Source organism: Coptis chinensis, chromosome 2, assembly GCF_015680905.1.
Source record: "Coptis chinensis isolate HL-2020 chromosome 2, ASM1568090v1, whole genome shotgun sequence".
NCBI lineage: Eukaryota > Viridiplantae > Streptophyta > Magnoliopsida > Ranunculales > Ranunculaceae > Coptis > Coptis chinensis.
In genome coordinates, this window is record NC_141457.1 from 112,619,042 (window position 1) to 112,646,543 (window position 27,502).

The window sequence follows — 27,502 nt, forward strand, 5'->3', positions numbered from 1 at the left end:
GTATCCAGTTGTTGATTTCCCTGTTAATTATTCTTTGAGATTAGTTTGATGCATTTGCATCCAGTTTTCGATTCTTGTTAATTATTTTTTGAGGTTAGATCAATGCAGTTGCATCTAATTCCCGATTTCATGTTAATTATTTTTTACGGTTAGCTCAATGCATTTGCAACATGTTAATTATTCTTTGAGGTTAGTTCGATGCATTTGCATCAAGTTTTCAATTAATTATTCTTTGGTTAAGGTTGGTTCAACGCAGTTGCGTCCAATTTCCAATTTCTCGTTAATTAGTTTTTGAGGTTAGGTTAATGATTTGCATCTAGTTTTCGATTTCCCGCTAATAATTCTTTGAGGTTAGTTCAATGCATTTGTATCCAGTTTCCAATTTGCCGTTAATTATTTTAGGGTGTGTTAACTCTTATCGATCCTTTTGTAGTGTCCTTGCAAACATTGTGTAAAAAAAATTATACATGATTCACTATATGGGATCATTAAAGATTTCTAGTTGCATTTTTTAAATAAATTGTGGTGTCGTTTGTAATATGTTGTAATATGAAAGTACTTTATTATTTTGTTTTGTAATATTGGCATATAATATTGATATGTAATTTGTAAAAATAAATTGAAGTGGGAAAAATTCATTTGAAATAAAAACTCAAAAAGTTCAGTATGACTTGTTAGAATAATAGCTGCAATTGGCATCTTAAATAACATTTTGATTGTTGGTGTTTGGTTAGGAATTTGATGACTTTTTCAGTTTTTCCTCGTACTAAAAAGAATGCTCAAAACTTGAACTTTCCAAAAATGCACCTGAAAAATTGTTCACGCCTTATGTTATGTCATAACACGACACCCTTTAGATTATATCAATTATATAACACGACAAATGAGAAAATGCCCCTCAATAACATATGAAATGAAATATAGCAGTCAATGATACTATGACAGCACTAAGACTCACTAAAACTATACACCTTTAGCTTAGCTTAGCTTAGTGGTTGAATGATTCAAATTAATTTTTCATATATTGCTCTTACGTTCACATTAACTTCTTGTAGCACTGGATGGGATGGTTAAGATTCTCCCTGAGTGTTGTCGCCTTTATTAATCACAGTCGCCTTTATCAATTATTGGACGTTTACCGAGGATATTCATCTCAGTTTCACAATTCATTGCATCTGACATGTTCTTCCTATGGTCTCTGCAAAAGACCAAGAAAAACTTGCTTAATATGTACCACGCACATACTGGACACAGCTGGATACAAAAAAGAAAAAAAACGTTTCTTACATGGGAGGTTCAACCTAATAAGAGCGTCCAAACTCCAAAGTTATACAATGGCAGTTTTACCAGTGCTATGATCTAAGTCGTTTTTGTTCAGGAAATCCTCTGGAGATCAACCCATTTGATCATTATTCAATCAAATGTTACCATGGCACAAAAAGAGCCTGTAAGAATAAGTACAATAACCATAATGAATTTGTTTAGTAAGAACACAGATGCTTATTATTGCAGGCCACTGATTGTTCATCCGATTAAACACATCTTCAGTGGGAAAAACAAATCTTTAAATTACCATCTAGGTATTTGACAAAGTTTGACATCAAATTCTTGTTATCTTGCAGCAAGGCTATGACATAACATGCTTGACAATTGTTGAGAAGCTCACCTCTCGCTCACTGAAAAAGAAAGAAAATATGAACATTATTCTCACAAAGAGACTATATAATAAACAATAAACTTTTGAAATAATTTAATCGTTGTTTCTTAAATCCTTCTTAAACATTGGTTATTTACCACGGCAAAAAAGTAGACATATTCCTACAATGACATCTTGGATTGAATAACTTTCAATGCTACTTGCAAAGATAATAATACACATGATGCCAACAGGACCTTGTTAATAGCACATTGAACCAAGTTCAGTGAAAGAACTAACCATTTCCTATCAATATCCTTGGAACATGCAACTACCTGATAATGCTTACCTGGAAGACGGTAAAAGGCTTCATATATTGTTCCAATTCAAGGGTTGTTACCATCAAAGGATTTGTGTATAACATATAGAGAGATAAGAATTAGTTCACTTCTTTAAATGAGTCCAAAACATTATTTTCCATGGAATACAGTGACATGCATACATAACACAATCCTGCTATTTTCTGCAATATGCAGTGCTAGCTAAGGAACACGTTGTACCCCAAAATCCACTAATGGCAATGTTGCACTATTAGGATTTATTGGATAACAATTTTCAAATATATGTCCAGTCTTACAGTCTGACATGCCTCCTTGGTTAATTCTAATATCTTTGTATAGAAAACCAATGCTACTATGAGTCTATGGAGATGACTCTGCATTTTCCACTTCAAGGATATCTATACATAAAGAGATACTTAAATTCAACCACTAACTCACTAAGTATCCACAACATAAAGCTTGATTTCATTATTACTTACCTTAAATTCTTTATTCACGAACAACTTTGTTTCAACGCCTTGATATCTCAATTATAATCCAAAGAAGTAAAATTAAATGCACAAAGAATTGTTAAAAACCTCGAACATGGATGAAACAAAAATAAGCTATTAAACATACCAAATAAGAAAAGGTGTAGGCGCATCTTAATGAATATGCATGTTCCACAAGCATCTCCAAGTATTTTTTTTAAAATACATAACACTATCGAAAGCTAATCCCCTCCTTCACCGATAGCAAAAACCATTTTTTAACATCATCGTGTTCTTCCTATATAGTTGTAATTCCGTCATTGCACCTGTGACCCATTATGGAAAATTCAAGAGCAGTAGACTATTCATTCAAATGACATTTGTTCATAAAAGAAATTAGCACTAAGTTGATTACGAAGTAGAATTTACCTATTTCTATGTCTACGATAAGCAACTTTATCATATATTTTAAGTTATTCTCACATTATAAATATCAAAATAACATATATTTAGATTCATACTTGTATGTTCATTTTCTCCAAGCATCCTTTCTTTATATGAATTACTTTCTTCATCACCATCTGATTCACACCCACTGATTTGTGAATAGTAATCATCATCTATGAGCGAATCAAGAAAGCTTCTTTTTCTCTTTTTTTGGGGTTTTAAATGTAATAAATTTCTTTAGGTATGACAAACCTTGAGCGTGCCATGGATGCTGCTTGAAGGCTCACTTAATGCTTTAATGGCTATCTATGTTTTTCCGTGTGACACATGCGACATTACAGTGTCATCTTCTTTCTTTAGCTCTTAGAGAAAACAAATTGTGAGTGACAAAAAAAAAGATATAATTTCTTCATAAATCTATTGCGAGACTTCTTTGCACTATCGTACTATCCATCCTACCGACTTTCTAAGTTTCTAGCATGACAATTTGTAGGGCAGCCACCTGCAAGCAATGAACTCCCTCAGTCCTACTTGCCTGCATGAAGCATACAGATACCAGATGACCAAAACGGTATAAGAGGATCATCTTAGTCTTATCTCAGCAGAAGAGATACAATCCAAAGCAAAGGCTAGAGAAAGGGACATTGATGAATAATTGGAGTCATGAACCGTGCTTCCTGAAGGCTGATGGTCAGCATTGAAATTGAATATGCCGTTATATTAAATTACTATTCTAAACAATAATTGCAATTATGAATAGCTATAGCTATGATATAGGAAGTTTGAATGAAGTTTTGTGAAAATGTCCATTGAGACAAATGAGACAAAAGTCATATTGAAACTACTTTAATAGCCAAAAGATATATGATAAACACAATTTTAAATGCAAAGTTATATGTCCCGTTAATTATTCTCTGAGGTTAGTTCATTGTCCCCATGACAATTAGGGTTTATAGTTATATTTTTAAGGTTATAGTTATTGTTCTTATTCATTTCATTGGGTTAGGCTGTATCAAAGTGTTTCCTATCACTCATACAATTTAAACTATATAATCAGCTACGGATAAGGAATGTGTTCCAATATAATAAAATTAAATAAGACCAAGTGTTTGTTGTTACTATATAATACCAATGAGTGCAAAGGTGCATGTTGTTACTTTCCAGACTTTCAGTAACTTGTAAATTCATTATAGGTGTAACATAACTTAATTATAGTGACAGTAGTCTTTCTAGTCTTTGACCTTACTGCCAAAGACTCGTCTATTCTGAATATGTTGCAATCAATACCACAAACCATAAAAATTGCCCAAAGTAACAAATACCCATACTGTATATAATACCCAAAAAGATTGTCATAGCAATTTATATGTTGATCAGTTGTACTGGCCCAAGTAATATTACGACCTATGGTCTCATGAAGTTTCTTTAGGTTGCAATAGATACCGCTATTCATCGAATTGGGTATCATATCCACTTAGTTTGTCCGTTTGTCTATATTAGTTTCTCATAAAAAAATTTTGGCTCTAACATATATAAGAAAACCTAGTAAAAAACTAAGCAACATGTAACCATGCTCGATCAAATATAAATGGTCCATAACACATTATGCTCAATCAAACCTCTATTTGCATATTTTTCATGGTCTATGGTAGTAGACAATAAACTTGAAAGACCAATGTCAATGAAGAAAGATGCACTGAAATTACCTTTGAATTGTTGTAGCTTTGATCATTCCCAATTCCACGATCTCTCACGGTGAAGATATAAGAGATGACCTGTTTAGGGGAGAAGAAACAATGAATTGCTATATTCTTATAAGAAATTACCTTTGAATTGCTGTAGCTTTGATCATTCCCAATTTCCACGACGACCTCTCACGGTGAAGATATAAGAGATGACCTGTTTAGGAAAAAACAACAATGAATTATTATATTCTTATAAGAATAAGGAGCTTAAATAATAAGAAACGCCATGACAACTATAACTATTGAGCACTTAATTACTCTATATTATTGGAATATTTATTAACTAAGGGAGAAATGTGTTCTGACCTCGGTGGAAAGAATGGAAGTCAAATTCAGAAACCATTGATCATCTTTACAATGAATTGAAACTGGATACAACACAGAGTCTACACATGTTTATAAAGAGTTTACACTACTTTTTAAAAAAGCAATCTCTATGACTATGAATTCAAAATATTTAATTCAGTCATAAAAAACAAAATAATAATAAGTAGAAATCTATGTATTGTCTTGATATAAAAAGGAAAAGAGTATAAAGTCTGAAATACCTAACGGGGTGTCGATGATTAAAATATTGTCATACTGGCCGCTTTGGGTGTTGTAAAGAAGAAGCAAGTGCTGATAAGTAGATGTTCAATATAGCGTAAGTTACTATGAACTTAAAAGAATTAAATGTGCACACTTCTTGTTGTCATACTAAAAAATAGTGACTAATTAGAAAAATGATATAAAGGTAGCTAGTATGCATTCTACATAGCAAGTAAACTATTTTTAGAAACACGAAAAGTCCAAAAAAAATTGATATCTAGCATTAAATACTATTGGATAATACACATGAGACACCTTTTATTTTCTATGACTAAGTTTACAGTGAAATGCTATGAAACTCGAACCATTTGTCTAAACCATGCCCTAAAGAACAAACACAACCAATGCCTACAGTGAATAGGTATCAAAAGTTAATATTGAGCACGTCTAATTGGCACTTGTCATTAAAACTTAAGAGTATTTACCATATTCCATATTTTCATATCCTATATCACGTGTAAGAAAATAAATGAAGTTAGCAACTAAAAGAAGTACGTAAAGATTCATTGCACAGTCGCATATGTCATGTCATTCAAAAAGGACCTCGTGAACCTACATAGAAATAGCATACATTCTAGGGCCAATAAAGAAATGAACTATATAAAAGTCTGTGCTACACATTGCTACAGAGAAATAAACGGCCCTTGCCCTTTGACCATTGCTAAAGAAAAAAAAGATGACATGTGTCTACATCCATCCACTTTGTTTCTTAATCAAAATTTCAATTAAATAGCCTATCACACTCACTTGCTCAACTAACGACTCAACTTTACTAATAGCTTCCAATATGTAATCTATTTAGCAAAGAGTAGACGACTTCACCACTACCTAATAGAGCATATGCAAAGAAGAAGTCTAAATCACTTAACTTTATAATTGTCAAGGAGTCTTTCTCGTTATCAAGAAGTTGTTCCCTGCGCTTCCTCCATCTTCATTCTTCCAGTACATAATTTCTAATATAAGACCACGAAAAAAAACATATAAAAAGGAACAACACGTGGTATATCGACAACAATCATATATGCAGACTTGAGAATATCATGTTGAATGAGTAAACTTGCTTGTACAGCGCTGACTGTCATCGTAATGGATAATCAATATTGGCTCTTGAGACACATTTGTGAAACAAATAAGAAGTTTGAAAGAGGTAAAGATGAACCTAATATTCAGTGCTCACTGGTTGATAGAGATATTCCTATTTGCACTATGAAGCTAAAATGTTTCACTGCATGTTTCTAGTGTCAAAATCTAAGACAGTATCAAGAGATCCCAATGTCTGTTCTTAAGTTGGTGCTTGAAGTAGACTTAGTCTATTTTATCAAATAATATAGTTATCAGGTGAGTACTGGATATGATCATCGCTGATGTTTTAATCTCAACGACCATTTAAAGTTTACCAAGAAGTTCTATAACAATCAAACATGAAAATCTAAATCGGCGTAAACTTTCATCAGCATGAATACTTAGCTCCCATTTAAGAAAAGTACTCTTAAAGCATTCTCTTCATACTTCAGTTCTATTTAAATGAATGACGCAATGATCAACCATATATATGGGCCCTTCCAAACGGTTTTGATTTTCTAAGAACTCAAATTCAAACTTTTGGTATTCCACAAATATTACTGAAAAGCACATGCTATACAAATTGCACCCCCAGATTTAGATGCTATCATTAAGTTTAACATGCATGCATATCATGCAAAGACTATTATTTATTAGGGCTCCTTATAATTTGACTATAGTAAGGGAATGCATGTATTTCAAGTAAATGCATACTATCAAACACAATGATTAGTATCAATTCCATACTATTAATTGTATAGTAACATGCATTTCCTTGCATATAAGTGTGCTTACAGGTGATATATATTAGAGGTGCAAGGACGTACTTAACCCTTCATAAATAATTGGGATACTGCTTGGATTAATTTTCTAATATCAAGTTTGGTCACGCTAATAAAATTTTATACAACGTCCAATATACAAAATTCAGGGAAAATTATAGGAGCTAAATAGGAGAATCGAAGTGATAAAAAAAAAAAAAAAATTAAAAAATTGAAAAAGGAAAATTAGCTTTCTTAATTGTATTTACCTGCTGAATGTGTTGCTCACGTACTGCCAAGAACACACTTGACCCTTGGATATGTTTCCTACTCATCAAGATACTTTCCATACTTTATGACCATACCTACATCACTATAGCCATTAGCAACATTCAATAGACAGTAGTTTTCCACATTAATACACAATAAAAGGAAGACCTCAACCCTATAATCTTTAGAAATATGAGTGGCTTATTAACACTAAAAAATTACATGAAATACAGTAGAATAAGCTCTAAAATTTACCCCTCTCCAAAAAATCAGCTCTATAGTTTCTCTCACTCTCCGTGTTTATTCTATCTATAATGCTTTGGCATGCTCTTTTCCGTATAGTCATTAGAATTAATCCACGCTTTCAAAGTTAAGCACCATGCTCCATTGCCATGACAAATAACACCACATATATTCATAACTGAAACTCTTTAGATGAGTACATACTTCTAACAGAATAGTTATATATTGAAGCATACCTTATTTCATAACCACCTGTAATTTGCTAGGTGAAATTTTCTCTTTCCTGTCACCATCTTTGTTGATCATCCGGGTAACTATAACTTGGCTGGGCTTGCTACATTAATTAGGAGAAATGTAAAATAAGTATCTGAAATTATAGTAAAAAGTCAAAAACTATATTTATTTGGGTCTTTTTATCTACAACCCCCATTGATATACCAAAAAAAATACACCCAACAGGTTAGCCCAACTGGTAAGGGAGGGCGTGGACGTTAGTGTGTAAACCAATCAACAATTAAAGCATTGCTATAGGAGTAAGCTTACCTGACTGTGTAAACCAATCAGCAATTAAAGCATTGCTATAGGAGTAAGCTTACCTGATCGTTGAACTGACGTAGTATGCACTTCTCACAAATATAAAGAAAATAGGGTAAATATGCCACACTTTTGAGGTGAAATTTCCTGTCAACTTCATTTGTCTTATTTAAAATAGAAAATTAAATAAAAAAAAAAGCTCCTCATAGACATACCTTCAACCCATGATCCAAAACATTCCAATTAGCACTCCTTGTAGCATGCATCAATATTTTCAAACAGCGTATTCCATTGTCATGAGAATCACTTTACTTATTGTTGATGTGTTGTTGTACTATTAAAGGCTTAACAAAAATGCTGAAATAGAGAATCCTTGTGATGATGTGCATCTCTTCAACCCACTACCAAGTATGTTGCTCGTACAAAAAATGTCAGGCAGACTGCACAGAGCACGTACACAATACATCAATTTTTTATTTATTTATTTATTTATTTTTATATCTTACAAACCTAATGGGGGAGAGTATGTCAATGCAACCACATCCAGTGAGCACGGATTTTGTTTTACTAATATGCTATTTGTTTAAATCAATGCATGTTTTTTTACCACAATCTTAATCATCTATTTCTTTGTACCAACTAAACTTAACATCATTGGTTCTATTACTGAACCACATAATAGGGAAACCATCAGACACTATTCGAGGTTAAGAACATGGTAATGTAAACAATCATCACATTAAGGTAACTTAAGATGCATATATGCATATGCATTATCCCATATCCAAGCCTAACCTTTCCCCCATCGACGACTACATCATTAGCACTGAAGTTGTCAAACACCGTAAGAAAAAAATAATACAAAATGCATCATATATGTATCTTCATCACCATCAAAAGTTAACATTTTCACCACTCGACAATTAAGGCTTCAAAAGGTTTAGGTTGATTAACACATTCACCACTCAACAAAATGTAGTGTAATTAATTCATTATGTTGAACAAACTTCATACTTCTCTACTAAAATCTAGTCGTCTCATGGTACTTAACTTCATATTGGTGCTGTAACTTCTATGTAGGCAAACCAATTACTTCCTCTTTTTTCAGTCATGCATCATATATCCTAATGAATTAATAGAGTGTACCAAACCTAGTAGTACATTTATCCTAAAATCAACAATATGTTCACCTTCGTGTTGTAACTTCCATGTATGCAAGCTTAACACTTCCTCTTTCTTCAGATATGGAATCATTTATCCTAAAGAATGAATAGAATGTACGTAATGTATTAGTAGCTAACTAACTAACTGCACACTTAGAGTTTAATAATTGTGCCTATGGCAGTCCATTGCTTAAATATTTAATCAAAACATATATGAATATTCAATCTACCAGCTCAAAAGTGATTATGTCAAGGAATATAAGTACCTCCTAGCTCCTGAAGCTGCCAGTTTGTATGCTAATATCTATCTAGTTCTAGGAATATTTGGCAACCTAACCAAAAGATTTAATGTTGGCATATAGATTTAATGTTGCACTCTATTCCATGTGTACTCTAAATCCAATAAGATTTTTCAATGCATGTGCGTTCCTCAAGCTGGTGAACATGATTCAATGTTAGAGTTGCACAAACATGATTCTATGGAGTATGTACCCAATTTTTCGAGAATCAACTAATTATATACATTTATAATAATAGAAATGAAAACACCGTGCAGGTGTGACAACAATCTGTTTGAGGTCCATGACTATGCCAGCAAATCTATACAATGGTTGCCAAATAAGGTTTCATAGTAATTGACATCATAAAAACCGCAAGGGTATACTAATGTGGTGAGGCATCAAGCATACCATTGTGTCCAAATCACTTTTCAAATGGGGAAAATACCATTGTAGCATTGAAGTTTACACTCCAAGAAAAATATTAGCAACTTGAATCACTAAAGAAATACCTTGTAATCTTCTAGGCTATAGCATCAAACTATATATGTTATTCACAATTTCACAATTTGAATTACATCAAACTTAAATATGTTATTCAAAATGATCAGAGATGCATTTTAAATTGTTAAAGCTGTATTGAAATTAGTTGTAATCAACATACATTTTTTCCGTTTTTGAAGTTGATGTTTTTCACATTGTTTTGGTCTCTCCAGAAATTCATCTCACATTTAATTAGGGATGTCCATTACGCGAAAACCCAAACCCGGCCCAAAACCGAAAAAAAACCCGACCGAACCACCTCGAGCCCGACAAAACCCGAACCCGAACCCAGACCGAAATACATAGGGTCGGGTTTGGTCACACTATCTAAACCCGACCGACCGAACCCGACCGATAATTTGGCCCTAAACCCGTTAAAAGGGTTAAAAAGCCCGAAACCATATCCAGACCGAACCCGAACCCAAAACCCAGTTATATAGGGTAAAAATGCCCGACCAAAACCCGAACCCGAACCAGACCATAATTCCCAACAACTATATTTTCATTTATTATCTATTTATCTTCAACAAACTTTTAGTCTTTTGCTCATTACTATTTACTTTTGGTCTTCAAGACAAATTACCTTTGACCGTACCCTTACTACTCTTCTCTCTCTTCCCTCCAACAACTCCCCAAGAACAAGACAACCCAATCACACGTTCATGATGAAGAGATTGGTGGGTTTGATGGTGCTGCTAAGTTTGCATTCACTCAGAAAATTTGCGACCTCCTCAAATATCTCTTTCTCAATGTGGTCACCAAAGGCCGAAAGCAAATCAACGGTCGGATTCACATCACCACAAGAAACCGAACTCCCAAAAGCCATTAATCTTATTGTCAAATCAATAGGTCAGATTCACACCACCACAAGAAGTCGAAACTCCCAAAAAAACCATCAATCTTATTGAGTTATTGTCTTGGAATTGCTTGCTTTGCTTGGTCTACTTTTCTCTTCTTTTGCTTTTCAAAAATGCAATCCATTGTGTTTTGAATCTTTGATGATGTTGGGTGGCTTTTACGATGTTAAAGTTAAACAGATCAAATCCAATAAAAGAAGATGGCTTTTGATTAATTAGATGAAAAAGAGGTTTTTTCTTGAGATCTAATAACTGAAAATGACGTTCCTGATGAAGAGATTTAATATTCTTTTATTTCATATATTTCTGGGTTTTACCATACTTTCGAAACCCGAACCCGAACCCCGAAAAATATAGGGTTAGGGTAGGGTTTGGTCACATGTATCCAACAAATACCGAACCCGAACCCGACCATAAAAGAATAGAGCCGGGCCCCGGGTACCCGATACCGCTCAAAACCCGAAAAATCGGGTTCGGGCCGGGTCGGGTACCGTTTGGACATCCCTACATTTAATTGGAATTTTGTAGATTTTGGATGAATTTTAGTTATTTTAATTAACCCACTACTTTTTTGGTAACTGATTTAGTTCGTAGTCTTTATTTTTTTTGTTGGTAGTTGTTTTTTTAGTTGGGACTAATAAAAAAGGTCAAAATTGTAAAAATCAGTCTGAAATTTGAGACAGATGTCAAATTTCAGTTTTTATGGAGGAAAAACAAAAAAAAAGTTTGTTATTTCCTATGAACTTAAAATATTTGCGTCTGTATAGCTATACCCAATTTTGTGTTTACATTTTAGGGAAAGCTTCTTTTGTTGGTTCAGTGAGACAAAGCCAAATACGACTGAGGATGTATTTCATGATGAGGTTATGCATTGCTTACTCACTTCTTACTTATTTTATCTGGATGATTTACTTGACCAAGATGTATGATTTTGTAAAAGGCTGCTTGAGTCGCCAGTTATACCCTTTTAACTGCCTACTATTACTATTAATTATTCTATTATTACAGGTGGTGATATAATCAAGGAGGAGTTATGGCCAAATCCTCTAAAGTATTTCAACTATGTAAGTCATTATTTTGATAAATATTAGATCGATAGAGACATGCAAATATAAAGGCACACAATGTTTGTTCTTCCTCTATTATATATATAGGTTGTGTATGTGTCATTATGTTGATAAATATTAGATTGATAGATACAAGCAAATAATATGACTGGATGGCTTCCTCTTTCTACTGAGAGAGTATTTGTGTTGGTGAATAGTTCGATTAACATGATTTTTATTAGATACACACTTACGTGGATAGTTAGATACTCAAGTGCCTACATACATTTAAATAATTGATGCAAACACCTTTCTGTTCTTCTCATATCTTTTAGTTGAGTGTTGGTTTATGGTAACTCTGGTGCAGGGGGCTGATGATGATGATGATGATGATGATGATGATGATGATGATGATGATGATGATGATGATGATGATTGTTGTGGAGCTATTCAACAATGTAAGTCATCAAGGACAATAAAATCTTCATCGACTGGCCATAGGTGTCTCTAACCTCACCTCCTTGATTAGTTTCCTTTTATTTTTTGTTCCTTTAAGTTTTTCTCTTCTTTCTTTCTTTTATTTGATAGATTGAGTAGCCACACTAAATTACCAGTGTCTACTATCAATAGTAATTGATCATATCGGAATGTCTCCCTTTGGTGGTCATGGCCTATATTTTGAGTTAATTTTTCATTTTCCCAGTTGGTTATGTTAATCCAGTATGTCTTTCTCATAGTGCAAGCATATAACTTGATTTTGTATAATTAAGAGTGGGGCAAGTCATGAAATGCAAATATAAGGCCAGGATGTACTAAAGGTGGGTTTTAAAACTTTCTTTTGCTTTTGCGAACGTTTTCTCCTCTTTTTGTTTCAGATATGTTTTAAAGGCTTTTCATGCAAAAATGTCATATACTCAAATTCAGACCCTCTCCAAGTGCCAAATGTTGTTTATGCTTATCTAATCTTTGTATTGTGTTTACATGTTAAATTCGGTGGATCTTTATAATCCTTAATTTTGCATTCACCCCGATATTCTTTTATCTTATTGGAGAAGTTTTGTCCCTATGTTGTACCATATGTGGTTGAGTTCTTTGTTCTGTATCCAACTTTTTTTCCCTGTTATTGGTTTGATTGTTAAGATAATTAGTGATGAAGGTGGTGCTGGGCTGTTGCTGACTTGCTGGTGATATTATTGACTTTACTGAGTTTCAAAGGAGAGGGAAAATGATAGCACTGTCATGGGTTCTAGAGCTCTCTTCGGCTTCAGATAATGGTAGTTTACTTTGCTATCTATTGGAGTTTAGGGCTTTTGATTCCTGCTTATTTGATGCACATTGATATACCACATTCAGTTCCATGTTTTTTCCACCTCTTTTTCTTATTGGTTTATATTGTTATCACTCCTTTCACTAACAATCAAAAATCCTAATGTTACTGTACAGGTACTAAACATCTCACTTTTGGTCGTTATCTATTCAACATCTCATCGAGCACTCACTTCTGCTATCGAAATGCATGTACCTCGATGTTCCATTTTTAATTTTTTTAAAGTTATGCTCCCATGTTGTACAACTAACAAATCACAATGTTGTATTGGTGTTTCTACTTTTTCCTGTTTTATTGATTAGTTTAAGTGTGTTTTAAAATGTTACGTATATGAAGAACACAGAAGAAAATGGAAAGGTTGTGAAAACTGATAAGGTGCTGGGTGTAAAAATTATTAGTAACAAATATCCGCTCTCTTAGAACTGATAATACATAGTTGAAGAGTTTAAATATTTAACTTGGTAAGCATTTGAGAAGGGTGTGTTCAAGAGATATAGGGACTACCGTTGAAACACCAATCTAATTGTAGAAGTTCAGAGTCAATAGATATGAATAACTAGGTTAATACTTTGAGGCATCTAATATATCTAAACTGATGATTAGTATTATTCTCCCATGAAGGCAGAGGTGATATTTTAACCTCTTAACCTGTGCAAGCAAAGTTACTTTTAGTATATATTAGTAAGTTATTTGAGAACTTACGACAAGGATTAAAGGCTCAGTCTGTCGCTGTAAAACTTCTAGACTTTGAAGGTCTTCAAGGACACCGAGAATGGCTGGTAATTGTTTTTACTTTGCTTACTAATGCAATGCAAATATTATTCAGATAGTTCGCCTATTTTCTTTTTCGTTCATCTATCTGGTTAACAAATTATATATTTTTTGTTTTAAAGAAACTAAAGATTACACATTAGTGCCATTAGAAAGTCTTTGCTGTTATAGAGCTTATTCTGTTCATAGCGATTCTTAGTATGTATAAGACTCGGACAAAGTTTAAGTTTTGGAAGTTTAGTCTTTTGGTTTAAGTTTACTTGCCAAGAGTGAGTTGGGGATTCAACTTACTTGGACCGGTTGGATGTGCGAGGCGAGTAGTGTAACATCACGCTCGCGCATTTCAACCCAACTTGGGGGTTGAAGTTCCAATCTTTGACGAACACTTTTCATGAAGAAAATGTACTTATTACAAAATGTATGGTTCTTTCACTAGGACCCGTTCAACAAACTAAAGTTCGCGCACATTCTCTCTCCTCACCATATCGCTCTATTTTGCACCCCCGAGCAATATTAGTGGCTCCTAAAAAAGAGGAGGTGTTAATAATTAGAAACACCTCCCTACATTTGTTGTTTAATTCTCCTTCGTTTATTCTCAAATTATAATCACCTCCTCCATCATACGGAAATTTCGCCCAATTTTGAAACTATCATATTAAAAACACCGAAATTTTTGGAAAAAACAAAAACCCCTACATATCCTAAATCTCACTTTTATCTTCTTCCCAACCGAGCCAGAGTTCTATCCAAATAAAAAAGTCAGTGTTTAAAAGTTCCATTCACAACGTTCACAATAGCATAGGCCTATAAAACTAAAATTCTTTTCTTATTAGCTAAAAAGCTTTGAAAACCCCAAACCACCGAAGAAGAAAAAAAAACACATAAATCTCAATCTCCCAAATTTTCTTATGCTTCAGGTATGGTCTTCTCCTTTTCATTTTAATATTTTTCATTTTTGTGATTCTTTTACCAATTTCTCTTCAGTTTTATTTTTTTTCTTTTCAACAATCTGTGTATCACAACGAGTAAGCATTTTTTTAATCTTCAATTTCGACAAGGTTATCTTCAATTTCCCCAACCCAAAAGCTCTATCTTCAATTCATTGGATTCGACTTTCTAAATCAAAGGTAACAATTCCAAAGTGCTGATATTTGTGACTTTCAATTTGCTAAAGTTGCCTTCGGTTCTTGGTGGTGCTGACGATTCTGTTTTAATTGCTGGATGGAGTGGGTATTGGAATGATAGACATCAGGTAATGCCCATGTTTTTAATTACCTTGAATTTCCAAGTTATATACTATAAGATTGTTGAGGACATTTGCAAATTTGCAACTTTGTAACTGTGTATATGCCATTGATGTTTGATTGCATTAATAATCAAGCACAATGTTCTTTGGGCACTGTCTTTGCAGTCCATTTTTATTGAAAATTGGATAAAGCAAATCAACTGATACATAAATAACGGATTTAGATTGGACTGTAGGGTATGATCACTATGACTAATGGTAGTCTCATTTCACCAATTGTTCGTATAAAAGTTAGATTAAATCTTTTAATAGAACAAAATTTCTACTTAAATAGTGCATATAGATGAGTTGTAGGGAATGATCACTATGAGTACAACCCCAATTTCATGCTAAGAATACGGCTTAAAATTTCCTTGCATCACTCCCCAAACAATTCATGGGATTTATGGCGCATTAGTTGCATCGCATTGTAGTGTTTTTTTATATTTTGAAACTTTGGAAAACCATTTGTCTTGGTTTATAACGTATGGACAACTCGATGTTGTTCTTCACGTCTTTGAGGTCTTGCAATTAATGTTACTTTTTGGTTTTATTGCGAATAATCTTTGTATTTTGATTTCTTGCAATCCAAATCCCTGGATACCTGCCAATTGTTGATCCCTTAGTTATGACATACTAACCTCCCATGGTCTGATAGTGACTGCATTAGTGAACCCACTTGGTGTATTGGTATAATCGACTTGGTCTGTACTTATGAGCTACTCTAAACTGAATTTTCAAGTTTACCTTTGTTTAGATAAACCTATCATATGGTGACAATAATATAGGGCAGGTTCGCCTAAAAGTGATGAGAGACAACAATATCTCATATATTTGTTCCTATTTATGCACTTAGTGAAATGGATTTGTTTATAAACGAACCTTTGGTGGAAACTACGATCAAACAGACGGTTATGATCATTTCATGTGTAATAAATTTAGTGACTCCGGTGTTCACAATTGTGACCATGGGCAGTAAGTTAATATGGTTAATCAAAAAATTTATACTACTTAATAGTTAATACCATGTTGGTAATTCAAATATTTGCTGAATTTGTTTTTATCAATTTCTAGAGTACATATGAAACTACTTGAAATCCACAATGGATGAGGATATGCCTGGCTTATCAAGGATAAAGAAAGGTGGAAATAGCATATTGATCAGTCTTTTGGGGACATTATATATTTCCCTCGCCACAACAATGGATTTAACAAGTAGCGTGCATAGAAGAAATCAAATAACATACCTTAATAGTATGTATATATTATGTTTTCTGTACAGTTGACCTTCAATTGTGTTATTGAAGCACTACTTTGATGGGACAAAGGCACAACTTCAAACTAGAAAATAACGGAGACGACGATGCAGTCCCTAATGAAGATTGTACAGGTTAGAAAATATATTGGCATATACTCATATTCTTAATTAGTGTTGCTCCAAGTACAGTAGTTAGCCAATAACAAGTTAAATTAATCTGGCTAATCACTAATGATACGATGTTCCAGATTCAAGGTGCAAGTCACTCTTGCAAAGAGTGTTGTGAAGGACTGTATGGACGTAGTGTTCAAAGTGCTTACTAGACTTCCTATTGTACTGTTGAAAATAACAATTAGAAATCAAATGGTAAGTATGTTGGATTGTGTTTCCAGGTCACTACGTATATTATTTGTCACTGATGCTTACAGTTTGCTCTCAGATTTCTTCTCATGGTTTCATCCTTTTTTTGGATAAAAAAGTTTTATTTATTTCTTCCATTCACTCTTGCAGCGAAGATGGTGTCCCAGCCAAGACCTCTACTCCAGTTCTAGGTAATTTGTTGGGAATTTTATGTTGGTGAGTGACTTTGTGACGAGTGACATTGTGATTTTTTTTTCTGAATTTTTAGGGTTGTAGGTCATAGCTTGAGTAGATTATATTTGACAGAGACTTTGCACAATAACTGTAATATTAGTTACCAAAGAAAGTTAAGACATGGTGAAATTTCACGAATATTTTTATTCTTGGTCAATATAGATATGTTTTTCATTTGTAAATTTCTAACATAGTTATACGCGTAGAATGCACAGTTTTTTGCTTTTACATTTTTTTTTCCTTGAGTCAACACATTTGGAAACATGCAAAGAAGAGATTCTGTTGTCGCTAACATAATGATGTCGAGGCTATGAAGATAAAGTTTCCAACTAAATTTAACAAGCCCGACCATATGATATTGGGTATTTAGATTTTTGAATTTTAAGCAGACACTTGGATATTAAGACTTAATACTTGCTTGCAGTTGTGCATCGTACTGTACCAAAACATTTTTGTCCTTGCTTTTACATGTATTTGACGTTGCTAAGTCTTAGTCATTGTATGCGTGCTAGGCATTAGTGGTTCCTTATGTCAAATTTTTTTTTTTTTTTTTATTACATATATATATTTCTTAAAACTCTTCAGATGATAACCTAAGGAAATACAACAATGCACCTGGCAATGGGAAAGTTGAACTGAGTAACCCCAAATGAAAGTTATGAAGGTTGTGGTGGCAAAGGTCAAGAAGACGAACCATAACACACCAGGGATTCAAATTTGAAGAATAGTTGGAATGACCAAGCATCCCATTGGTATGGTCATTATGCTCACCGATTGTATTTCTTTAGTGATTATCTATATATTATTTTTACGTTATATTTTATATTTCAAGTTGCTAATGCTATATAGCCTAGAAGATTACAAGGTTTTTAATGCTTTTCTTGGAGTGTAAATTTCAATGCTACAATGGTATTTTCCCCATTTGAAAAGGATTTGGACACAATGGCATGCTTGGTGCCTCACCACATTAGTATTCCTTGCGGTTTTTATGACGTCAATTGTTATGAAACCTTATTTGGCAACCATTGTATAGATTTGCTGGCATAGTCATGGACCTAAAACAGATTGTTGTCACACCTGCACGACATTTTCATTTCTATTATTGTAAATGTATATAATTAGTTTATTCTCAAAAAATTGGGTCCATATTCTATAGAATCATGTTTGTGCAACTCTAAGATTAAATCATGTTCACCAGCTTGAGGAACTCATATACATTGAAAAATATGATTGAATTTAGAGTACACATGGAGTTATATATTATTTGTTGGATCCCCTTCGATTATTGACAATGTATGTTTTTATTTATAATAATGTACGTGTTACTTATGTCGATAATGGCACATTAAGTCTGCGTGTGATTCCTAACAGTTTAGACTTTCTATGGAAGTTTTACCCAGACAAAAGAGACACCTAAGTCCTCCTTAGCTCTCATAGGTCTGCGAGTTGACATTTCATCATAAAACTTAAAGCCAGCAAACAAATTCAACTGTGTCTTTCAAAGCTAACACCAACATAAATATGGCTTCTTAGTTTTGTATATATATGTAGAACTATATATGTTTAATTGATTTGTTTAGATCATCCGGAGTGAGTCTTTATGCGTTTAGGAGAAATAGACATATGTTTTGTTGATGTTGTCGTTGTGATGCAGTTTGGTGTTGAATATGGTTTGGTTCATTTCTTCCTGATGAAGGGTTTAAGGTTTAATATTGTGCATATGAGCATAGAAATGTTGTAGTAGGACCTGCTTTTGGCAATACCAAGGACTGCGAATTGATGATGATGGTTGGATTGCTGGCTTCTGGAAAGATGATATGGGCCGAGAAAAAATGGGTGAAGGAGTATCTTGAAAAGTGGTATCTTTTGCTTGGAACAAACCTTGCTCTTGATCAAATGAAGGTATGTAGTATTCATTTATTGCATAAAAGTAAATACCAAAAATTAAGTTTTAATATTTCGTGTTATTTTTTTCTTTACAATGAAATCATGGTTGATTAACACTACTGAATGATTGGTTGTGCTTAATGCAGTTACAAGGGCTCCTAAGAAAGTAGAACTATAGTGAACGTTTTGACCATTTAAGGGACCGAGCAACAGATATTTTGAACACACTGTTCACTAGGGTTGCTAATATACCACATAATAGCATTACTGATCAAACAAATGTTTACAAGAGTGCCCGTAAATGTAAACTGAGCATTTTTTCAATGTCGCAAGGTAGCTTTATTGCCTTAATTTATAGTTCCTTTATAACGGAATTAAAGGAAGAAGTCTCTGCTGATTGTTTATATTATTTCATGAAATAAATCAGATTGTAGTTGTCGTATTTCCAAAACCAAATGTGGTGAAGATTTGTGTTGAAAAGCGGTTTAAAAAAATGGGAAAGGAGGTACCTGTAGAAGCAGTAAATGAAATGTTAGGTATTCATAACCATAGACATCTTTTCAAGTAGTGTAGTAATTGCCTATTGTGATGTCTCTAATTTTAGATGATTCCTAATTGTTGTATGAATGTATACTATTGAGATAAATACTACTGAGAATTATTTCACAATGATATCGATTGTGCTTATTTAAATTAATATTATTTTTTTGTTAATTTTTTTCCTTCATTTTTTGGTAATGATCAATTTTATGGTTCCTTATTAACCAAACTTGCCCTAGACCAAATTGTTGATTTTTTGTACTTTGTTTCTGCCATATATTTGTAATGTAGTTCTATAATATAGGAAAACTGTTGTGTTCGGGTTATCAATTTTCAATAAGAAGTGGACTGATGGGCGATTTGATATGCATTACAAAACTAATTAGCAAGCAGTCTATCAAGATTATTGAATGTTCATTGTATCACATGTTATATTTTCTTCCTGTCACCTGTTTTGTTTGCCAACTGATTATACCTATAGTTTTGATTGCGAACATGAAGGTTTTATTGGTCTAATAATTGTGTCTATTTGGCACTACCACCTATTTGACACTGGAAGAATGGTAAGAGGAAATTCTGTTTTGAATTTCAGTAAGACATCCACTTGGATGTCTTCGAGAACCAAAGAATATATTTTAGAGTTGGATTGTATAAAGTTTGTGGTTAGTAGGAGGTGTTTTGTATGCAACTCACATATTAGTTGCTTAATAGAATTGTTGGACGCAGGAAAGACAATGACAATGATTTTCACATAAAGGATTGCACCAGCACTATTTTTTTTTTAAATCTTTTTATTACTAATTAGTATGTGAAGTACCCATTTTGGATGGTTTAGAATGTCCTTGACCATTTCTATGATCCCATGGTTGAAGTTTGTTTATCAACCAGTGATTGATCATGTACTATATTCTGCCATAATTTGAAGTGTTTTTTTTTTTTTTTTTTGACAACCACTACAAGCCCAAATAGAGAGGAGTAATTTCATGGCCGGTTTGCTAGAATTTTGCTAGGAATTTGGACTTGCTCAGGCTAGGAACATCGTTTAGATTACCTACACCAATATTATAAATTGCAACAGTGAATAATTTGATTTTTATTTTCCTCTGATTTCAATGGTTGTTCATCTTTTGGAAATATGAAATGCTTTACAATGAGATTTTTAATTACTGCACATCTCTGTTACTGCTCACTTTTACCTTATAGATCTATTTATAGCAATTAACTTAACACAACACTTTAGAAATGCGTAGCCTATTACGTTTTTTTATGAAAAATATTCGCATAGATTGGTGCGTGGTTTGTAAGAATTGCAATGATGCTATTTGCTATTTTCTTTTGCTTTTCAGTAACTACATTATGTTGTTAGTTTTGTTCAAACTGTTGTACCTTTCTGCAGGTCCATCTTAATGGAATGACAGTATCATACAGAGAAGACAATGTTAACCTTAAAGTGGTAAACTGACATGGAAAAATGAATAGCTTCATATCCCTTCTCGGTACACCAAACCTAATCATATTTTGGTGGACTACATTCGAATGGGTCAAATGAAGAGAGCAAGGCATGGTTTTATCATCTAATAGTATATTAGTGGTATGGTGATTCTTCACTGTTTTGTTTGGTAGGTTTCTTCGCTTTTAATATGTGCTACAAAGTTCTATGCTAATTTAGATTATGTTTTCCAGAGTCCTAAAGTTTTGAACGAACGAGTTGTTGCAGTGGTCGTCGTCCTAATTCAGAGAGATAAAGGGTGTTCATTGACGACTTTTGCTTTATCACCCCACAAACCATAATGTTTAACTAAGTACGCAAGGCAAGCAATAACCAATCTTGGACATCTTAACAAAATTCCCCATTCAAGTGAGTTAGGAATAAACATAAATTTTTATATATATATATATATATATATAGTAATAATGGTGGACGCCAAGTGAAAATGTTCACATAGAAAACGATACACTACATATTCACTCTCTACATAGTCTCTGAAGGACGACACACACTGAAAATAGCCTCCCAAGGAAATACACTCACTGAAAATAGCCTCCCAAGGTCACCTTCATATCACACCACTCCAAGGTGATTATCTTGATAAGTTTCTTGGATTTAACGTACATTTTATTTTTTTTCTTTGTTGATAGTTCATACACATACAGTTGGGCATATATGTTTTATATGTGATTCAGTAGCATATGCAAGCTGGCAATACGTCCATAAGGTAACATTTTCATCTGTATCCTTCATGCAGGTAAGTGGGACTGAGGGAGTTCATCGCTTGCAGGTGGCTGCCCTATAAAGCGTCATGCTAGAAACTTAGAAAGTCGGTAGGATGAATAGTAGGACATCACAAAGAAGTCTTGCAATAGATTTATGAAGAAATTATATATATATTTTTTTGTCACTCGCAATTTGTTTTCTCTAAGAGCTAAAATCTATTACATTGTCCGAATTTTTCTATTACAGCAATCAAGCTAATATTTCTACTGTTATGTTGGTTACATTTTTTTGTTAAAAAAATTCTTACATTCATTCCACTGTGAAATATTATCATACGATGCAAACTAGCTCATCAACTGTGACAAGTAACTTAAAATGTCGTTAGTAAATTTATTCCCTCCATTAATTTCCAAGATTAAGATATTGCATACGATGCATAGTAGCTTATCAACCGTGACAAATAACTTAAAATGTTAAGTAAAATGAAATGCTTCATATCATTCATCAACATGACAATATCATCTATCATGTTGGTAATTTTAAGTATGTTCAAGCAAAGGAAAATAGACAATAATGCTAATTATTAAGAAAATATTCATTCCCTTCCAAATAATGACTTTGCGGAAAAAGGATAATTTTATTCACATTTTTATTTTCGATAATTGGTTTAATTTACTATATGAATTTTAATATAGTTTTGAAATAAATTTTTTAATACATAATAATAAAATGAAAAAAAAAATTATATATTATACAGAATGGAGGTGTATTTTTTGTTTATGGCAGCGGTGGAACTGGAAAAACGTATTTGTACAAGACTATCATTTCAAAGTTGAGATCAGAAGGTAAAATTGTACTTGCAGTTGCTTCTTCAGGAATAGCATCACTCCTTTTACCAGGAGGGCGAACAGCACATTCAAGGTTTAATATTCAAATTCCTACCAATGAAGATTCAACTTGCAACATCTCAAAACATGAAGCACTGGCCAAGCTCATACAGAAAGCCGATCTTATTTTATGGGATGAAGCACCAATGACTCATAGGCACGGTTTTGAAGTCGTTGATAGAACTTTAAAAAGACATAATGGATGAAGAAACCAAACGTTTGGTGGCAAAACATTTCTAATGGGTGGTGACTTGGACAAATTTTGCCGATTATTCCAAGGGGTAAAAGAGGTGACATTGTTGACGCTTCAATAAATAGGTAATGATTTTAGATATATCAAAAACACAATTTTATCAAATAATTAAACTTAGTAACTTTGAACAATTTATTTTTTAACCATATTTATCTATATTTGACAGGTCCAAAATCTGGGAAGAATGTAAAGTATTTCATCCGACTCAAAACATGAGATTACAAAATGACAGAGTAGACCCTAAAAAACAGTTAGCTCTATAGAAGACTTTAGCAAGTGGGTTTTAGATCTTGGAGATGGAAACTTGCCAAAGAATTGCTATGGAGAATGATATTGAACGAACATGGATACAAATTCGGAAGATCTCCTTATTCCGAATCCGATGACTCTATCCAAGATATTGTGTCAACTATTTATCCAGATTTTGCCAGAAATCATAACTCGGTTAAGTACCTCAAGGAAAGAAGCATCTTAGCCCCTAAGAATGAAAACAGTTGATGAAATTAACTCATACATTATTTCATCACTACCGGAGATTTACAGAGTTACTTGAGTGCAGACTCACTTTGTCCCATAGAAGGTTAGCACATCAAATAAATAAATTAAAAACTGTTTTCCTTTAGACGTTTTTTACATTTCTTATAAGATTATTTAATTATTTTGTAGGAAAGTCTGCTGAACAAGACGTTCTCTATCCTATAGAATTTTTGAATACTCTTCAATTTTCAGGAGTGCCAAACCATAACATTGAGCTGAAAGTTGGTGTTCCCATAATGTTAATGCGGAATTTGAACCAGAGTGCAGGGCTTTGCAATGGAACTAGGTTGATTGTGACTAGGTTGGGATCCAAAGTTATTGAAGCAAAAATTATAACAGGTAGTAATATAGGAGATCCAGTCTACATTCCAAGAATCATCCTGTCTCCGAGTGACACCAAGTGGCCATTTGTTTTCAAGAGAAAACAATTTCCTATCAGAGTGTGCTATGCAATGACTATAAACAAGAGCCAAGGACAAACTTTCAACCATGTTGGTGTTTATTTACCACGTCCAATTTTCACACATGGCCAATTATATGTGGCTGTTTCAAGAACAACATCTAGACAGGGACTAAAATTTCTAATAAAAAGTGAAGACGATGAGCCAAAAGGATATACACAGAACATTGTGTATAAAGAGGTTTTTCAAGCAATTTGATTAAGGTATTGTTCTTATGATTAAGCTTATCAACATCATAATACTTAATGTTTTTTGTAATATTATTATTAATATTTTTTGTTTGCGTTGGAAATTCCTTTGCAAGTGATTGTAAGGCTCCATTACTATCTGATTTTTGCTGTGAAGGACTTACCACTAAAATCGTATACATGTTTTTTTTGCAGAAATACTATGTGTGAATGCTGGAATGGTCATTTGATGATACTGCATTAGAAGACGTTTTTCTTTGTCTATTTCATACCAACTTTGTCTAATTTTCTTTGTCCTATTACGTATGACATTTATGAAAAAAACCTTATGCTGTCTCCACTTTTTTTTATTGATATTGACTGGACACTCAACATCATTCAGTGTGATCTAATGTAGGAACTTTACATCTGACTCTTGCCCAAGGTCGATCTTAGAAATCAGGATATAAAAATATGCCTATTACCTCTGACAAAAAATATGCCTATCTTTTGTTTTCATTGATATTGCAAGGTTGTCAAGTCCTGTCTAGGTACTGGTTAATGCGACTTTGACAGGGGAATATAGGTATTAAACTGGTCAAACTTGAGCTCGCCAAGAAAAAGGTGAGTTGTTGACCAGTTATAACTGACAATACCATATTACGGTAACGCACATTCGCACAAATTAAGCAAACTGCAACTATACTTGCATTTGGTGTAAGCTTTGAATAATTGTTTAAGGAGATCATAATTCCGATCAGTTTATATATACACACACACACATCTCTTGCACATCTCTGATTCGATTTTTTATTTTCAAACTCAAAGAGTTTGATGGTTGGAACAGGGGATTGATTGTCATCAACCTGGCCAGAATTTGATGTTGTCCTATTTATTTACATGTTGTATTGTATTTATATTTTAAGCTTGGCTGACCAAACTTGATGAACCTTTATGTTATGATGTGTGAGTTGTTTCATTTTAGGACTGTGTCCGTGTGTCTGTCATCTGAAATTCTGAATGTGAACGGAGTCACATCAAGTTTGTATCTGAATGCGGCTGTGTTAATTTGGCAAATTCAATTCCAGAGATTTGTTTAAGCTACATACGAAATGGATGTAGTACACTACTTTCAGGTTCGCGACTAGGTTATGAATTATAGAGCAACAATACCACATTGACTGTTGGTATTTATCAGTTGTGAATGTCAGACCACTTCCAATTCAGTTCAGCTCATTGCTTTGAATGACACACAAGGAATCGAATGTCTTAGGAACATCAATTATCCCTCCCACTAGCAGGTTATGCTAGAGGTGGTACCTGGGTAATCATATACCAGCCATCAGCTAGACAATCTGTAAAAGAGGTTCCTCCATGACCTTTGAGTTTACTATAATTTCAGAAGATCCCTCAACTCACACATTATTTATCCAACAATGGAACTTAATCCCAAGACACCAGTTCATACATTCTACAGATGTAGGCCATTGAATCAGGGTGAAATTTCAAGTGATTGTTCATCTGTGGAATTTAATTTGTTTAAGGATAATGAACTACAGATTTTATGTGGTGATTCTTCTAGGAAGCTGTTTCAAGTGATTGTTCATCTGTGGAATTTAATTTTTTGGGTAACCTGTACAAAAGTTTAAGAAGAGTACTTCATCTCAAAGTACTTTTTAAATAGTACGTTTTTTATTTCTTACTGTAAATGTTTTTCTCGATTTCGAGTAAATGTGGATTGTTCTATTAAAAGATATATGCAATGAGATTCTTAGTATTTGTTTAAGACAGTTTTTCTTCCGCTTGCCAGTGAAGTCTATTCTTAGATTCAAGTCTGTCTCAAAGCATTGCCTCTCTCATTTCTGATCCTTATATGGTTCATAGTTACAACCTTAGAAACACTCCCCCGATCTCTGGAGTTTTTCTGCATAGAACATCAATACTTGGCAATCCAGAATTTGAGTTCATCTCCCTCGACAGTACCACAAAATCTGCACCATTCAAATCTCTCATTTTTGTCAATGATCCAGTAGGTATTAAAATTCTTCAGTCTTGCAATGGTCTCCTTTGTTGTAGCGGCAGCTTCAGAACAAACTCAAAAACCTATTACATTTACAACCCCAACACAAAGCAATACACTCTTCTTCCCAAAGCTTGCAGCGTACCTGGTAGCAACAGAGGTTTCATATGTAGTGTTAGCTTAGCTTTCAATCCTCTGAAATCACCAGACTACAAAGTTGTCTGCATGCACAACATTGGTTCTGATGATGAAGACCATCAGATTTCGATCTACTCATCGAATACCTCTTCCAGGAGATTTGTTGGAGGAACTTTCACTGCATCTGGTCTTATCTACCTATCTGGAATATACTGGAATGGTGCCTTGCACTTCCGAACATCGGAGGACTGCTGTCTCTGTTTTGATGTAGAAAAAGAACTATTCAGAACAATGCCACTGCCTCCAATACCTGTGGGACGAGAAGAGAGGAGGGTTGACTACCTCGGCGCTTCCAGAGACCATCTCTACCTCATACAGAGGGTTGACTACGGCAACCAGCTCTACATTCTTGAGATGGAGACTGAAACTATTATGCCTCAGCCTTAACCAACTCACAGATAAAATTCCCGTGTCATTTGGAGGACTGTCAAACCTGACACAACTAAATCTCAGATCTAATCAATTGAATGGGACCAATGCGTTCCACTTATTGAATGGTGTTATATCTGACGCGATTTTTGCTAAACTCCCCAAATTAGTTTTTTTAGAATTGAGCTGGAACTCTCTCACTGTGAATACATCAGGTTGGATTCCACCCTTTCAACTCCAATATATTGGAATGACTTCTTGCAATGTAGGACTCAGATTTCCAGAATGGCTTCGAACACAAACACAATTCACCGCATTAACGATGCCCAATGCAAGCATTTCAGACTCTAAACCAAATTGGTTTCAAAACCTTTCTTCCCAACTATCCTACTTAGATTTCTCTAACGTCGATATTTTGGATCTATCAAATAACCAAACCATCTTAATGGAAGCATCCCCAGCTCATTGTGTAAGACATAGTCATATTGGTACTTACTCCAATCATATTTACTTGATACGACTGAAAAAAAGACAAGGTACGGTACTATAAGGGTTAATGTTTATCTTCATACCAATAGAATCTACCACTAGATTACTATAAAGGTTAATATTTATCTTCATACGATTTCTCAACAATAACGTTGTGTTCAAAGTTTATCTACTACGGCCAATGAAATAAAGAATATATTAATGTCAAAGTTTATCTTCTTTAAGAAAGATTTACTTAAGTGTTTTGTTCAACATTAAAT

The 27,502-nt window shown here is 33.7% G+C and overlaps 4 long non-coding RNA genes across 19 annotated transcripts in view; 2 read left to right on the forward strand and 2 right to left on the reverse strand.

The window, feature by feature from the left end:
- Positions 1–776: 776 nt before the first annotated feature.
- LOC147520802 (uncharacterized) lies at positions 777–2,461 on the reverse strand. Its single transcript, XR_015214462.1, has 3 exons — positions 1,795–2,461; positions 1,288–1,676; positions 777–1,198 (listed from the first exon to the last, which is right to left on the reverse strand). It is a non-coding gene; the product is annotated as an uncharacterized LOC147520802 (long non-coding RNA).
- A 3,701-nt stretch (positions 2,462–6,162) lies between these two features.
- The window catches only part of LOC147520803 (uncharacterized), a 40,208-nt gene continuing 18,868 nt past the window's right edge, over positions 6,163–27,502 (reverse strand). The window contains exons 5-8 of one of the 3 annotated variants that reach the window (XR_015212858.1): positions 8,313–8,537; positions 7,800–7,897; positions 7,320–7,415; positions 6,163–6,180 (exon numbers count right to left, since the gene is read on the reverse strand). This is a non-coding gene — a long non-coding RNA (uncharacterized LOC147520803). Of the gene's footprint in view, positions 6,181–7,251; positions 7,424–7,799; positions 7,898–8,312; positions 8,538–27,502 lie in introns of those variants that run through there. The other 2 variants (XR_015212860.1, XR_015212857.1) reach the window with 2 other exon arrangements.
- On the forward strand, positions 11,451–22,133 carry LOC147520804 (uncharacterized). Of its 14 annotated transcripts, none has more exons than XR_015212836.1 (11): positions 11,451–12,002; positions 12,352–13,258; positions 15,141–15,209; positions 15,310–15,334; positions 16,650–16,757; positions 16,874–16,991; positions 17,136–17,176; positions 17,805–17,971; positions 18,874–19,121; positions 21,043–21,237; positions 21,330–22,133. It is a non-coding gene; the product is annotated as an uncharacterized LOC147520804 (long non-coding RNA). The 14 variants fall into 14 exon arrangements; XR_015212839.1 differs by having other exon boundaries at positions 16,675–16,757; XR_015212833.1 differs by having other exon boundaries at positions 15,141–16,757; positions 21,330–21,723; positions 21,893–22,133.
- On the forward strand, positions 23,628–27,069 carry LOC147520805 (uncharacterized). Its single transcript, XR_015214463.1, has 2 exons — positions 23,628–24,202; positions 24,383–27,069. It is a non-coding gene; the product is annotated as an uncharacterized LOC147520805 (long non-coding RNA).